Source organism: Ptychodera flava, chromosome 5 (assembly GCF_041260155.1).
Source record: "Ptychodera flava strain L36383 chromosome 5, AS_Pfla_20210202, whole genome shotgun sequence".
Classification (NCBI taxonomy): domain Eukaryota; kingdom Metazoa; phylum Hemichordata; class Enteropneusta; family Ptychoderidae; genus Ptychodera; species Ptychodera flava.
In genome coordinates, this window is record NC_091932.1 from 25,151,053 (window position 1) to 25,167,786 (window position 16,734).

General features: G+C 36.3%; 1 protein-coding gene across 4 annotated transcripts in view; it reads right to left on the bottom strand.

Moving 5' to 3' along the window:
- LOC139133357 (trissin receptor-like) overlaps positions 1-16,734 on the bottom strand; it is a 164,611-nt gene that overhangs the window by 71,248 nt on the left and 76,629 nt on the right. For 2 of the 4 annotated variants that reach the window (XM_070699913.1, XM_070699912.1), the window contains exon 3: positions 6,152-6,292. The gene's annotated coding sequence lies outside the window, so the exon portion shown is untranslated. Of the gene's footprint in view, positions 1-6,151; positions 6,293-6,482; positions 6,658-16,734 lie in introns of those variants that run through there. The other 2 variants (XM_070699914.1, XM_070699911.1) reach the window with 2 other exon arrangements.

Genomic DNA, 16,734 nt, shown 5'->3' on the forward strand with positions numbered 1-16,734 from the left:
ATATTTGCCATAAGGTTTAATACAGGACAGTATGTTTTAGTGTATTTCAAGACTGGGTTATCTGATATTTGTCAAGCTTTAAATGACATTTAATATCACACTCAAAAATACGGTCGGTGAATACACACCACTGAACTACTCAATCACGCACAACAAACATAAATACTTAGTTGGTAACGGTTATTTGTAATATACTCTTAATCAACATTCAGAACGCTAATACGTGACTTGATTTCACATTTGAAGAATACGTCAGGCAAGCAACCATTCTTTTCAAGACAATGACCAATATTGACTAATTTCGACACTGCATTGAACGCTACAGCTTCACAGGCTGTACTTCAAAGTACTTTTGTTCCAGAGTGCTTAACCTTACAACATTAATCTTCCTTGTGCAAGTTGACATTGTCGCCAACAAATAATTAATAGTCTGGACTAAATTTCACCAGTCAACTATATAATTGCAATTGTTGGTTGAGCTGATACTTTGTAATGACCGATTTTTAAAGAGAAGAAGTAGAAGGGGAAACATATTTGTTTCCGTTAATATGCCCCAAGGAAAAATTGTAGGAAGTCGGGAATTTTTTTGTCCTTTAAGCTTCTTTTTGATGTCCGTCATCAAAACCAAAAAAAAAACAAAACAAAAACAAAAAAACCCAGCAAATTTGGCAATATCATGCTCGACTTTCTAAAACTGCGAAGATGGTTCCCAGGGTTATAATAAATTGGGTTTTGTTTGTGATGGACCACTGTTATTTTTGTTCTAACAAAAATGTCAGCAGTTGTTACTGTCTTGAGTTTAGCACAGAATACACAAAAAACAATAAGGGCTGATATCTGGCCTATCGGATCTGACACTCCGGCTAACATAAAGAGACACAGAGTGTAGATTGGTTCGAGTCAACATAAATACCACATCGGCACTAACCTCTGTTGTGACGACAATTATCTCCTTTTAGGGAAGCTCTACATGTACCGTAAGGAAACGACATTATGGGCGACGCAGACTGCACAAGAGCTGTCATTTGAAATACAATCATTTCTGGTAGTCATAACGACGAGTTGCGATCGACTCCCTGTCTTTGCAATTAATAGTTGCCCGAGTACTTGCGCATGCCTATGGCGGTCCGTGAGAACGTGTCGACATTAATACGATCTTCACAATATGTTGGAAGTAGTTGCGACATATATATAACTGGGAGACATTATATGTTGTTCCGTTTTGAGCAAAGATTAATCGACTGGTAAATTTCAAACAGGCAAAACACATTACATCCCGTACAAAGTATGACATCTTAATGCGAGAAATTGACAACCTTGAGAAAATGATCAACGACTTAAATTTGCGGTCTCGAAAAGTTTATCTCACCTCGACCTTAAGTTGAAATAAATGCCCCCATTTGTCAAGGAGTTCCAACATTCACAGTTCACATGATAGAAAACGCACTGGTGTCAACTAATCTTAGCTATTGCACGAGTTATTTATAGATAGAATATATGGGTACTCTCACGCATTCAATATACCTTGAGCTCATCCTACAGTTATAAAGAGACCTACTATAGGATAAAACGTTCTCCGATTTACTGGGTGCTTCCAAACCATTTGTTTTTTTCAACGAAAATTTCTCGATATACACAGACTCAAGGAAAACCCATGTTTAAAAATTTACATTGACAGTAAATCATGCAATTGAGAAGAATGTAATGTGGATACCCTTCATTTCACTCTTTCGTAATGTAATAATGCACAAATAAAAAAATTGAAGCGAAAAGGTATTATGAGTGATGCTATGGAAACTGCCCTTTAAATTTAAATCAAATATAATAGTTATCAATAGTTCTATGACAATATCTTTTGTGTGTAATTTTGGCTGGAGTATTTTCAGGACAATGAAAATAACATTCATACATCTGTACTGTAAGCATATTGGTCTATGTCTACAACAATGTATCTATAGTATTCTCGATATATACATTTTTCGTAATAAAACAAGTAAACGAGGCCATAAAATTTGCTTCAATCTGCAAAGCTCCATACCATGTGCTATTCCTTTGAGCGTCTATCTCTCCTTCTTTGTGATGCCATTATTATTTAAAGTTGAATTTTTCATAAGACCTAAAACTGGTCACTCATCCGTACATTATGTAACGATCTTATTGGTGATTAAATACGCTAGTTATCATAATTTGTCTGTTATAGATTTACATAAAGCATTGATACGTAATTTGACCAAGAGGACCTAACGTCCCTAAATTTCAATTTATCTCCGCTATCCATATAGTAATATATTTCCCGTTACCATCGACGATAATTACTCTCTATTCATGATATGATCACACAAATTGGCATACGTAATGGTCCCAAAGTGCTTCCTTTAGACATCTCTAGTCGTCATCCTTTGGTGCAAGATTAAAATTGCCATTGCTGTGCATATTATTCAACGGAGAATTAAAAGGAAACACGTATTTGCTGTCATGTTATTGTACCTTCGGGTTTCGCGCAAAACAAGCATTTGTGAAACGAGGCATTATAATAGTTATGTCCTTATTTTTACGTCGCAAGTGGAACGAAGATGAAAACATGGCAGTTTATGCCAGGTGAGCGAAGGCAACATTTATCATTTCGAGAAGAATGGGATGCATAAATCATAAAATTTCTGTAAGTTGCTTTGACGACATAATCTGTTCAGATTCTGTTTCATTCAAAGACTTATTATTAACAAAGTAAGTTATGGACGGACAGACGTACAGTCAGCCAGACAGGCCGGACATGCACGTACATGCACATATATTAGATACATAAAAAGATACAGAGATACAGATGATGTACATTATATATATATATATATATATATATATATATATATATATATATATATATATATATATATATATATATATATTTATATATATATATATATATATATATATATATCCTGGTTAAAGTTATACTGTTATTATTAGGGAATAAAATTAAGACATAGACAGAGACAGAAAGACAGTGCAAACATTGGTAATCAGAAAGATAGAAAGTAATACAGAACAGCTAATGTAGGGATAGCAGAGGTCACAATTGCGTCTAATAAAGCTGTGGTGATTTGTTAGGTCACTTTTTTGCGTGGTGATCGTTGTCCTTTTTTACCATGAATTTTTACATACCTACCTGTTAAAGGTATACTGTCACCTGTTCCAATTTTGCCACAGTTACCATGGAAAGAGAAAATCTAACCAATCACAGATTTTAAGCGGGTTGCCGCTTTTTAAAAACAGCGCCCTCAAATAGGCATTTTGAATACCAAGGAACGCCCCTTTTACCATATATGGGCATATTTAGAATACAGGTGACTGTATACCTTTAACCCCGGAGCTCAAATATGGGCTTGATTATCAAAGACACGTTTCTCCAATGTTCTGCAACAACCTCATTTTAAGGGTGTGGAGTTTCAATGACTCGTCTCCATTCAAAACATTTTGCTGTTTTTGTTGCCAACCGTTTCGTATCATGTTATATGCATTATCTATATTCGTCTTTAGCCTAACGTGGGCACTGACCATTTTGTTTAATCGTAAGATTGAAGGTTATCGAAGGGTAAAATAAATGCCGGGTTCACAGATAAACAATTGCTGGACACACCCGAACGTACTATGTATAGAAAGGCTGTAAGTCAACCAGAAACCAACCAGCAACAATAGCAAAACAAGGGATTGCATATAAATCAAGGTATATTGGAGCAAAATTTTAAAATGGGACAAGATCAGTGTCACTTATAATACTGTCAGCTTTGCAGCATATGAGAAGTCAATCACATAGGCCAATGTGATCAAAATATGGAGATTTAGTTTATGACGTATATCAACATCAAAATAGTGTCCTTGGGTCCACGGTTGGCGAAAATGACACTATCAGGAATAATACATTGACAACATACGATTAACATGCCGTCCTAAAGCCCTAATGGCTTAGACCACAATAGTTATTGCCAGCATTCCCAGATCACTATCTCATAATTCACTATTCTAAATCCAAAAATAGACATATTTCTGCATGTTAAATGAAATAGGATTCGCTTTTTGTTGGTAAACCTTCATCGCTTTCCATCGCAATGTTTTCAATAAATTATAGATATGCTATCACTTTGAAAAGGTTTCATTAATGGCATGTGTATATACGGCAAGATAATATCTCTTCAAAGGTTCTATATTTTATGCAGGTATTGAATTGGAAATTAAGCGCCCATCAATACTTTGTCGGCAAAGCGTTGTGATATTGAATACATGTTAAAATAGGTAACCATATCTTCTGTTTATGATCCCAGGCGCGGAATAAATTTGCGATCATGTAGTGTGAGAATATGTTCAACATCCTAAACGACCAGAACTAGTGCATTGGCCCGGTGCATTGATAGGTAGAGCGGTAATAAATAGTAAGATTCAATCAGCAGAAGCATAAGTGTAAGAATTTCCTTATAACTTCAAAAGAAGAACACTCAGACACTACGATCAAGTCTTGTAGTTCGGGCAATATAATTCGTTTTGTTTGAACGGTACCTTCCGTGGATAAAACCGGCAACCATTAAGCATCTCCACTGTGAGAATGACGCGCCTTTGAACCGTGATATTTGAAGGGTTTGCAAGAAAATATTCATAGTAGAAAGTTTTCTGTAACTGCAACTGCATCACATGTTACAGAAACGCAACAAATCACAGGGGGATCGAGTTTATGAGAGGAACCATGACGGCCAGCAGTGGTGCGATAGTGTGCATTTGACAGTTCCTTAAATCATGTCCACGAAACGAAACATTAGGCCTAACTGATAGTTGCAATAATATCACAGCAAACTGTATCGTATCATAATATGCAAATATTACAAATCAGTTTTAAACTTTGAAACTAGAAGACCGTGTCATAGTCTCTGATGACCATCTTTCATTCACTAGCATCTTCCTTTATTATGTATTGCATAACGTTATACGAGCAGCTGTTACTTGATGAAGGCATTGGTTGTCGTCAATCTTGGCGTTTTACGTCCTTTGCCAGTATCGTACAGAGATCGCATCTCTTTTAATAATGCATGAGATCTAACAGCGCCTACTTATATTGAATTATGAATCCACAACCGGATCATCACGTTCAGGCGACGAGCTCTGTCATGGTTAACGGGCTGTGGTAATTTAGATTACCACGCATGGTAACGCAGAATTTAATCACCAGATACTCCCATAAAGTTAAATAAAGTAACTGAATGTACATCCTTCACATGAACTAACGAACACACTTAAAGGCTTTCGTTTGTCTGTCTGTCTGTCTGTCTGTCTGTCTGTCTGTCTGTCTGTCTGTCTGTCTGTCTGTATGCATGTATGTATTTATGTATCCATGTATGTATCCATGTATGTATCTATGTGTCTATACATCTGTATTATTTGTATCTATTCGTCTATGCGTGCTTATGCGTATCGCTTGCTGTTTGTTATCATTTCCATGATGTTTTGTTTCTGTTTCGTTGCCTCTTTGCGTTTGTATAAAGCTCTCCCATTGTCCGTCTCAGTTACTTGGCCGTGCTACCGGTCTATCTAACTATCAATTGTCAGTCTGCATCGTCTGTACGTCCACCTGGAGCCCTTCTTCTTTCACCGCAACTCATATATTTTAAACATGAGGTTTATAGCAGTCCTCATGCCATGTACAAAGTTTCTCTTGGTAAGGAACACTGAACCCCGTGACAGAGAATATATTAACCAGATATCATATCATGTATTTAACATGCGTGAGAGTCGGATATGCTACACTTTCGTATTAAGGATAACATATTGTCGTGATTAACATTCAAATTCAAACAACAATTAAAAACGAATTGTCGTTTCAATATCTTCAAAATAAAAATAAACATTATGAAACCGGGACACATCTCAGAGTTTTACAATGCGATTATGACACGATGGGTTGTCAGTCTGCAGCGTAATTATGAATCTGACAAGATCAATGTGTCGCGCATAAAGAGGAAATAAAAGAATAAAATTAATAGAAAGCCGCATTTGTCGCAATGGAAACTGGGCTATATTTCCTGGATGATGGTATGGTAAAAAGCGCATTATATTGGTATTAGAAACATGAATATCGTTCGATTGCGTAAATAATACTCAAATTACTCACGTTTTACAAGAAGATGACGGCTAGAGGACCCGGCACAGGTAGAAGAGGACAATCGCCCAGTAGAGCAAAACCTTATTTTCAAGCCAACTGTCACTGTCCTAGAAAACGATGATGGCTACGTTAATGCACTCAATGTACAATCTGAAAGAAAGAAAAGTGGATGCTCTTATGAGACAAAAATCCGCTCCTCTGTTTTTGGCGAGTTTTGAAAATGTGGTGAGTGCTCTCGACATGAATGGCATAAAATGAATATAATATATCGAGTCATGAAAACGAGTCTTCACTGGTAAATGCAATTTGGGGCGGCCATCTGGTGACATGAAGGCTGTACCTTGTTGGCAAAAATAACTCTGCGCATGTTTCCGAGTTAACAGAAGGATGTTTTTTCCATGAAATCACTCTTCTTTTTAAGAGGTATGAAGACGCCGACGTATCGCGGATGAAATGCCTCGTAGACCAGGGCAACAGGCAGGTTTATCCACTGGGTTCAATAGTAGAGATGTACTGATTACAGTTGAGGGAAGCGTACCAGCACATTCCGTTATGGCCTTCGGCTGTTACAATTGTAACCCACGACACAGACAGCCTAAATATAAACGTTTTCTAGTGAGCATACGAACGGTGGAGTAGTTATTAAAAGAGTGATATGTTGCTTCGGGAAAGGTTGTGTCTCATGTTGAATGTGAATAGTTACAATGTGCTTATTCTAAAACGTGAAAGTCTTTTTCTTCGAAGTCTGGATTTCATCATTCGTCCTAAATGACGTAGGAAGATTATAATCGGATCTTGAAAATTAAATAGTTTTAACGACACTTATTTAGTTTTGTACTTGCTTTGCAATCGACGTGCTAGACATGAAATAATTATTCAAGATTTCTCTTTAGTTAATATTACATTATAGCTTTATCAAAATTAGTTAAATCTGTGATGTTATTCCCAAGATTATTACTCATAAGGTAACCGATTATCCACTGTGGCCAAAGTTGTTTTCTACAATTATAAATTCAGTGGCATCGCAAAAATATACAATAACAGCAACAATGTACCCCCTACCGGTCCATAATGAACTCAAGAAAAATTTTCACTCCATAATGTAATCGGCTTCGCCTCGTTCTCGCTACGTTTGCAATCTTCACCTCTGTACTTTTGCTTTCATCAATTATGGGCCGGGAGGGGGTATATTATTGCTTAAATAATATGTACCGTAATCAAAATGGAAGATGAAATTGTTATTCTATACGGGACTGAGCTATAATGATACCCACGGACTACGGAATAAGCATATCGTTAAAACGACCAACAAAAACTATTGTTATTCATAATCCGAGTTGATTCCTTATTAATCACGGTAAATATGTTTTCGATTTGTTTTTGTATTTGTTTATTTAGTTAATTATTTTTGCTGTTTTCCTGAGCCTTCAAGCTTCAGAAAATACCTTATATCATCTTTTATTTTTTCTTATGCGTGTTAATATGATCTTTTTTGTCAAATATTGTGGGACATATGGTAATTCAAAACAAAACACAAAAACTTTTAAATGGCATATTACACATGGCAAGGGTTAATGTAACCAACTTCTACCCCGGACAACAACGCTTTTGCTATTTTAAGTGCCAACGAATGAAATCCTCACCTGTCTATGTGCAAACGCTCATCCTAAGCCAAAAAGGGGTATTAGATAGGCGACATATTGATGACCCGCCATAAATCTGGAGAATTAGAATGTAATACGTTTGTACTTGAGTTGCCAAGTTCAAAGGTTTCAAGGATTTTTACAGACATGCTATTTTGGTACCAGATGCAGATATCTTAAGGAAACATTGACACAATAGTACATAAAAACTAATGGTCAATTGAGAGACTGATCTTCTTTTGTCAATATCAATCGTAATATTATCGACCATCAGCTATATGTAAAATGTCAAACCTATGTTATTAAGGCTTACGTATAATCACAAAGCTAATTCCGGTACTAAATTTTCCACTAAGGGAATATAATTTTTATGTCTACTCAAACAGCATATTATTTAATTGCAACAGTCAAGCATTTAATTAGTTAGCAAGTCTTCCTCTCGGCCTGCCCACCTGTTACTTTGTAAACTATCATCCCTCTTTTATGTCAAATATTAATAAAACACATGTGCAAGGTCACCAATTTTGAGTGGTGGTATAAATATGTGATTCATCAATCAGTACACTCGGACATTGATATTTTGCTTTGGTGACTATAAATATCATTGCGAATCAAATATAGGCAATGCTGTCGCTATGAAGCAAAATCAGGATAAAACGTGAAATGTCGCCAAAAAAAGAGCGCATATGGCAAACGTCATCTATGACATCACAAACTTTTAATTATTTACTACAGACAGTTTAAACTTCCGATCAACGCTAATGTGCTTTTATCTGGACATGAAGTTTATGGAGTGTTCAATCGACGGTCTGAGTAAAAATAAAAAAAAACGCATATATGATGTGCGTGGCTTAAATTTTAATCTCAGTGACCTGCAAAACCTAAATATGCAAAACACTCGTCTCAGCGTGCTTTACATCCAAAATATTCCTGTAATAGACACAATACGGACAATAAAACTGTAAGAGGACAAACGCCGTATGATATCGCAATTTTAAGTGATGTCGTGACAAAGTCTTTAAATTCATTTTATTTTCATTTTATAACGTGGTATGGTCTATTTTTTTTGTCAAAATTGTGACCTTTTCAGGGAATGGGCACAGTCTGTACAAGTGCCCATATTTAATTACAGGCAAGTACTCATATTTAATTCAATTTAATTCATATTTAGTCGATTTGACACTCATATACTTCCAATAGTGAACCTAGAAATGTTCCTTCTTATGAAGTTTTTTTGTTGATTTGCATTTGTTTGGGTACCTGAAACAATTTAAGCTTGGTTGCCCAAAAATTAATGTTGGGCAACTCTCGTAATTTGCATAATCCAAGATGGCCGCCACATCATCTCCAAAATTTAACTTTTGACCTAGAAATGCTCTTTCCTATTAATTTCTTTGTTGATTTCTATTCATTTAGGTACCTGAAACAATTTTAGCTTGGTTGCCGAAAAGTAATATTGGGCGACTATGGTAATTTGCATAATCCAAGATGGCCGACATTTTTTCTCTTAAATTTTAACTTTTTCCACTTAAAATGTCCTTTTTTATGATTATTTTGTTGATTTGCATTCTTATGTGTACCTGAAACAATGTTAGCCTGTTTGCACAAAAATAATGTTGGAGAGCTCGTAATGAAATTGCATAATCCAAGATGGCCGCCAAATCATCTCTAAAATTTAACTTTTGACCAAGAAATGCTCGTTATTTTGAAGATTTGTATTCATTTGCATTTATTTTGGTAGTTGAGACATTGTTGACTTGGTTTCCCGAAAGTTAATGTCGGTAACTCCCGTAATTTGCATTATCCAAGATGTCGGCCACCGAAGGTCAACTCTAAAATTTAACTTCTGGCCCTCATGTCCTTACATGTTGCGTAATACCTCTCGTCTTTGATATTCACATGTGTAGAAACAATTTCTGATAATATTTTGTTAGTCGAAGGTCAAATTCAATAGCTAAAGGTCAAGTCAATGTTAAATTTGACTTTTGGCTTGACAGCAATTAGAGATAAAATTTTCATGAACATTCATGATTGACTGTATTCAATTTTCTTTATGTGAAAATTGTTTAAAAAGTCAGAACTTGAGAACCGATACTCAAAAAGAAATAGGTGTAAAATAGCACAATAAAACAACAAATGATATTGTTAGTAACCAATATGAAGTATATGTATGCTCTCACTCATAATCGGGATCAAGAAGGCAATCCCCATACTGTATTGCTCTTTCCATCATCTTCAGCATCGTCATCATTCTCTTCCTGTACATCATCCTCCTCAGTTATTGCATGACCAACGTATCTATTCGTGAATGGATTGTATCCATCTTAACAAAACAGTTACAGTACGATGTGCATGACAGATGTTCTTTTTGGCAGACATACACCTTATTGAAACATTCCGTAGCCCTTACATTGACAGTCGGTCAATTAATCCAGGCAGTGCTGGCTACCCTTACAAATGACAGGAACACGAATACTATCCTACAATTCCCATCTAAATTCTTATTACACCAGCCGACTCTTCTGCTGGAGCCTGATGGCCTGTTGCTTTCAACAACTTAACTTGCAAATGAGCGCTCAAAACGTGCTGCAGCAGGTTTACAGTTGTTGGATGAAGTGCCATCATTTGAGGGATTTTCTTCTTTTTGATGAACAGCCCAAAATTCCCGACAGCTGACATACATACCAAGCAAGAATGGTTTTGCTGCCTCTACCAATCTGTCTCTGTGGTACATACCTCATCCAGAACATCAACTGAATCTGGGAAGCTTCCAGCCATCGAAGTTTTTGGTGCACCAATCTTGCATTTTCCTTATAGATATGAGGTTGTGTCATACCTTCTGAGGGCATGCATGTCATGGAGTTGCAAACATTTTTTGTCCGTGATAAGCGCTCCATCTGCACTCTGCACTACAGGCCTGCCCAATACACCCAGTACACCAAGAGGACAAGCCAAATCAGTTTCATCACTTAGTATTCGTATCATATTTTCCAGAGTTAGCTGTCATTAGAACATAGGACATCATGGTGATGTGTACCTCGTCATGATCAAATGCACTGTCTTTCTGAGTATCCATTGTCATCAACAATATAAAAATGCGTAACATACTTTCCAGTCTCCGCTTGTCATTCTTGCTCTTTATAATGACATCTTGATTAGGTATAGGACTTGCGATAGAAAGTTCATAGTCAATGGTGAACCAGGTAATGACTCTAATGGTCACCTTTCTACCAGCTATACGACAAGAGAAATGATTTCGACTTCAGTATCATTAACGTCCCACACCTCCTCAGTAATATTCCACTCTCACCAGCTTATGGGTTAAACATTTCCCAGCTTATTCGATATGCAAGAACATGCATGATTTTGATGATGATTTTGCAGAGAGACATAGCCATCGCTCTTGCAAACTTTTAAAGCAAGGTTACACAATAGAGAAATACTTGATGGAATTGGTGACATTGGTCCTTTATAGTAAGAGGCCACTACCTATTTGAGTTTGAGATTGATATTTGGCATGTGCTATACGCCGGGAAAGATGCGATTACTATTTTCGAAACACCTGACATCTCTTCTTGGCTTTTGGAAGAGGTCCATATATCTTTTACGAATTTGACTTTGTTGTGTGTACTAGTGGTTTGCTGTCTGTTCTGTGCTATTTTATGTCTATGTTTATAGCCATTGACTATGTATTACGAATATTGACCTAGTGATGTTGGATTGTGGATGGGTATGATTGTGAGGTATGAGGTTTGTGCAGATGAGGGCAGTAATCTTCTAGTAGGCGAGCATACTTCTCAATCTCTTTATCAAGAAGACCCCGATGCTTTGCATCCAATACATGCCGTTGCTTCAACTCCTCTACCTTTTCTGAGCATTTTGACCCGGTGTATATACAGAGTACATAAAGGTCCACCCAGTCTGGTATGTCTGGCGTGATAGGGACGGCATCAGTCAATGCACTTACTTACAAGCTGAGCAGACAGTGTCATGCCCTTGAGAGCTCCTTTCCCGAATCAATGGCAGTCTGCTCACCAAACTGATCAGCAGAGACAGCATTGGACCAGTAACCCTGTCATGGTGATGACAAACAAGGTCTGGTTTAGCCTCTATGCCATGGAATCCATATATCTCCAACAAGTACTGGGTAAAATATCGAGAGCACTGTCCATAACTAGCTTTTCACAAACTAAAGGGAATTTCCTAATTTAAAAGTGATTGCATTTCGCCAACCATACACCTGCAGCACGTGTTGAGGGTTCATTTACGAGTATATTTTGTGGAAAGCAGCAGGCTATAAAGAGTCAGCTGATATAAATTTAGACGGGAATTCTAGCTGGTATTTCTGTTCCGGTCATTGCTAAGGGTTATCTTGCACAGAGTTAATTGATCCAGTGTCAATGTAATGCATAGGCTAAGAAATGTATCACTGAGACGTTTTGCTGCCACAAAGAATATCTGTCATGCACATCGGTGAAGATGACTGATACAATCCATACATGAACAGATGAGTTCATCAAGCAAGAGATGGCGATGATGTCGGCAAGGAGAGTGTTGGGAGGATACAAATGATGGCCAGGAGGATGTTGACATGAGGTTGAAGAAGAGAAATGTTGAGGATGCCGGAGAGGATGGAGACAGGAAGGACAATATTAGGGATGTAATTTCTGATCCTGATTATGCGTGGGAAAACACACATATATAAAAATAATTACCAAAATAACATTTATTACTTTATTGTGTATTTTACACTATATAATTTTGAGTATCGGTTCTTGGATCTGAAAACAGTGTTCATATAAATAAAATCAAATAAAATGATTCATGAATGTTCATAAAGTTTTTATTTCCAATTGTTGTAAAGCCAAAATTCAAATTTTTCTTTGACGTGAACTTTAACCTGTGAATTTGAACTTTTGACTAACAAACTAACATCAGAAATGGTTTCTACACCTATGAATACCCTAGAAGAGAGGTATTACACATCATATAAGGAACCAGATGAGGGCAAAAAGTTAAAGTTTAGAGATGGTGTTGGCGGCCACCTTGGATTATGCAAATTACGATAGTTGGCTGACACAAAGTTTTGGGCAACCGAGCTAAATTTTTCAGGTATCCAAATGAATGCAAATCAACAAAAATATTCATACCAAAAAATATTTGTTGGTCTAAAGTTAAATTTTAGAGATGATTTGGCGGCCATCTTGGATTATGCAAATTGCGAGCGTTACCGAACATTAAATTTTTGTGCAATCAGTCTAAAATTGTTTCAATAACCCAAATGAATGAAAATCAACAAGAAACCTCATAAGAATGAACATTTCTAGGTCAAAAGTTAAATCTAAGAAATGATTTGGTGGCTTTGGTGGCCATCTTTGATTATGCAAATTACGAGAGTTGCCCAACAATTATTTTTGGGCAACCAAGCTAAAATTGTTTTAGATACCCAAATGAATGCAAATCAACAAAAAAACTTCATAGGAAAGAACATTTCTAGGTTCATGAAATTTCAAATCGACTAATTATGCGCATTGGCCTGCATTAATTTAACAAGTCATAAATATGCTTCAAAATATCTCCCTAGGGAAAGATGACAGGGTCCTACACAGAACATAGTGTTACTGATATAAATAAAGCATACTTGTAATATGCAGTTTCAAAATCGCCGTGCGAGAAATTTTGTCTGTTTTTGGCCTTGAAGATATACACTGTACGCATTTCGCTGTGGTCGTAAAGTGGCAAACAGAACGAACAACATTTCCCTGTTTCGCTGATAGGGTTCATATATTTGCCGCATTGCTTCTTTTGAAACGCTGTTAAAGGTTTATGTCACTTGTCACTTGTGTAAGGAGAACACTTGTGTCAACAATTGCACCATATTGTTTCGCAGTTGCACTTGCATCATGATACTTTGTACCAGTCAACGCAACAATATAACTAATCATCCGATATTTTGATTATGAGGTACTTTGTTAGCGAGAAATCAAGGTCCAAAACCATGTCTCAGACGGGCTTTGCTACATACCATATGTTAGCCATTGTCTAGGGTTATCAATATGACACCCCTTTAAAATATGTATGTTCATCTGTCATTGTAAAGTCGCATGAGTTGGATCTGTTTGCATTCATGTGATAAGACGGTGTGGAGTCAAATGCATCTTACACCAAAGCGCAATCATTCAATTTAGATTTCAACAACTAAATAGTTTTTTACTTTCAATTCAGACATGGCCTACTCAAATATGAGCACCAGGATGTATTCATCCAAATCAATCACCAAGGATTTATAAGTGGTGCTATTTTCAAAGACAGCATGGTTTAATAAGGGGAATCCACAACATTTCTCATAGGAATTGGTTGTATTTTCGTTTAGTAAAATGCAAAAGAATAGAGTCTGAGCTAAGGGGGTAATAATATGCACGTTGATTATTTTTAAATACGGAAGGGTGTGGAATTGCATGTATCAGGCTTACTGTTATTGTGTCTATTCGTTGGTTAGACGATTCAACATAGCATTGATCCATTGTGATTTAGAAAGTCCTATTCGTGCCACAGGGTTGAAACCAACATAATTGGTCACCCCTTCTCATACTGGCTCAGGAATAGCTTTGGTTATTTTCTTTAACCCTCTCAGGCCTACACCCCTAAATATAGTGGTTGCTCTTGTAAGTTAGCAGAAAGTGAGGCCTGTTAGAGTAAAACGAGGTAATTATATGCAAAATCATGACAGAAGCCAGGAGCGTTGTCGAAACTGATCACAAGTTCCTATAATATGTACAGCATCGAGTGAAAAAATTATGGATTATCGTGTTAAAATCTACCTGTCAAATTTATCTCTGCTACTTCCCCCTTGTACAGAACTGTTCGCGTTTTAGCTATATAATATAACTAGGCGTTATATACTGTACCCCCTAGATATTTACTTAAGTGAAACAGTACGGGTAATGCAATAGTAAAAACATCCTAATACGCAGTAATCTAGACGATGTCATTGGTCTTGTTGTAAAATTTTTTTTCGGATCTGCTTACAGACATCTTATACTAATTTAATTAAAAATCTTCGGTAATTGTCAAAGTAGCATTATTTTACTGGTAGTATTGAGGGTAAGTTGAGAGAATTTCAAACATTGCGACATATGTCTTTGTTGGCATACATTATTTGTTAATGTACTGCAACCGTAATAGATACAGGTCAGTTCTATATAGTGATGTTGTGTACGTAGGGCCTTGGCGAGAAGTTGTTGTCGGCCGTTTCAATGTCAAACATGATACAAACAGACGTATAACTTGCAGCACAAGCGCTCTGTTTATAAAATAATACGGTTACCGTATTTTGTTATAGTGAGCCACACACAAGTACAGTCAGTATCCCTCATTACTTCCTTTCCGTCGAAAGAATTGTGCATTTACTGTATCTAAAACGTCAAGGAGCGCGAATTCAGATAAATGTTTGAGTTGGTAACATTTGTAATGCTGTAGATATTTAAACATTACTAAAAACGTGGACACAAAATAAGAGAGCCGCATTAATAAGCAGAATGGACATGCTCATATAAAGGTATAACATAACATGACATAAGATAACATAACATAACATTTCATAACATAACATAACATAACATAACATAGCATAACATAACATAACATAACATAACATAGCATAACATAACATAACAGAACATAACATAACAGAACATAAAAGAACATATAACAACATGACATATCAATATTAATATATTATCAATATCACACAGCATAGCTTCAAAATGAACGAAATCACACTCTTATAAACTCTATTAGCATCTTGTTTCAGAAAACAAATATAACAACGTGTGTTGCTTATCATAGTATGTGCCCACCATTTCTGTTGAAACTATCACTGACAATTAATCCATTCGCATGATGACAATATTAACGGCAATGCCCAGATAATTTTATACATATTAAAATGATGTTGTGCGCTATGTTACCATGCGTTATATGAGTAGGTTCGAGAGTTAGCTCCGGAGGCGGTTTGATCTCGAACATATATCATCTATTTTCACAGTATAAAACGTGTGACTCAGCGAAAACAATGTGTTCATGATTATGTCGTACGATATATACACTATCAGTCAAATATTGATGAGCAAACTTAAAATCGGTCTACTTTCACTGGACAATATGCTTGATATACATTCAATATATTTACGTATATTGACGTATATGGAAAAATATTATTAAATGCATACGTAACGTATGTCTTTGTATATGGAACATCCCAATACGTTGATATGCTTAGAGTATATCTCTGCAGATCAAGCGTATACATAATGCAGATCTATGCACACCAAGTGTACACTGTAATTTAAATTGCATTTTATTAGTATACCTACGTGTATACTTATTGTATTTGACTCATGTACAGAATCAGTACATGTGTATATATTTTTGTATATCAAGCATTTTGCCCAGTGTTTTACTTTGTATATTCAAAGAGCCTGACGAAAATCTCATTTTTGTCTCTTAGCTTAAAAACACAGTATTCGTCCTGGTCTTAGACTGGTGCTAATGGATTTTTGTTTACAGAATACACACTATAAGAAAACCTGCCGGATAAAATCATTGAACATATTTGATAAAGTGTTTCGATACATTATCAACAAATGGTTGCAATACACCATTATTTAAAACAACCTACAAGAGCAATTTCACTCTGCAAGCTATTCCCCGATTAGATGACTTAACCTTTTTTTGCTATCTGTCTGATGTTCAGTAGCCGTTAGATTGCCCTTTACCTTTGTCTGAGGAATTGCTTTATTCTGATGATGATATGAAAATATCGGTTATCTGCTGACAAAGTGAGAATTTTCATGTCGGCTTACGAGCGGACGCAAACACAACGAGCAAAAATGCAGGCTCTATTTCAGAACGTCTGATGTATGTGGTTTCAAATATGCCATCCGGGCA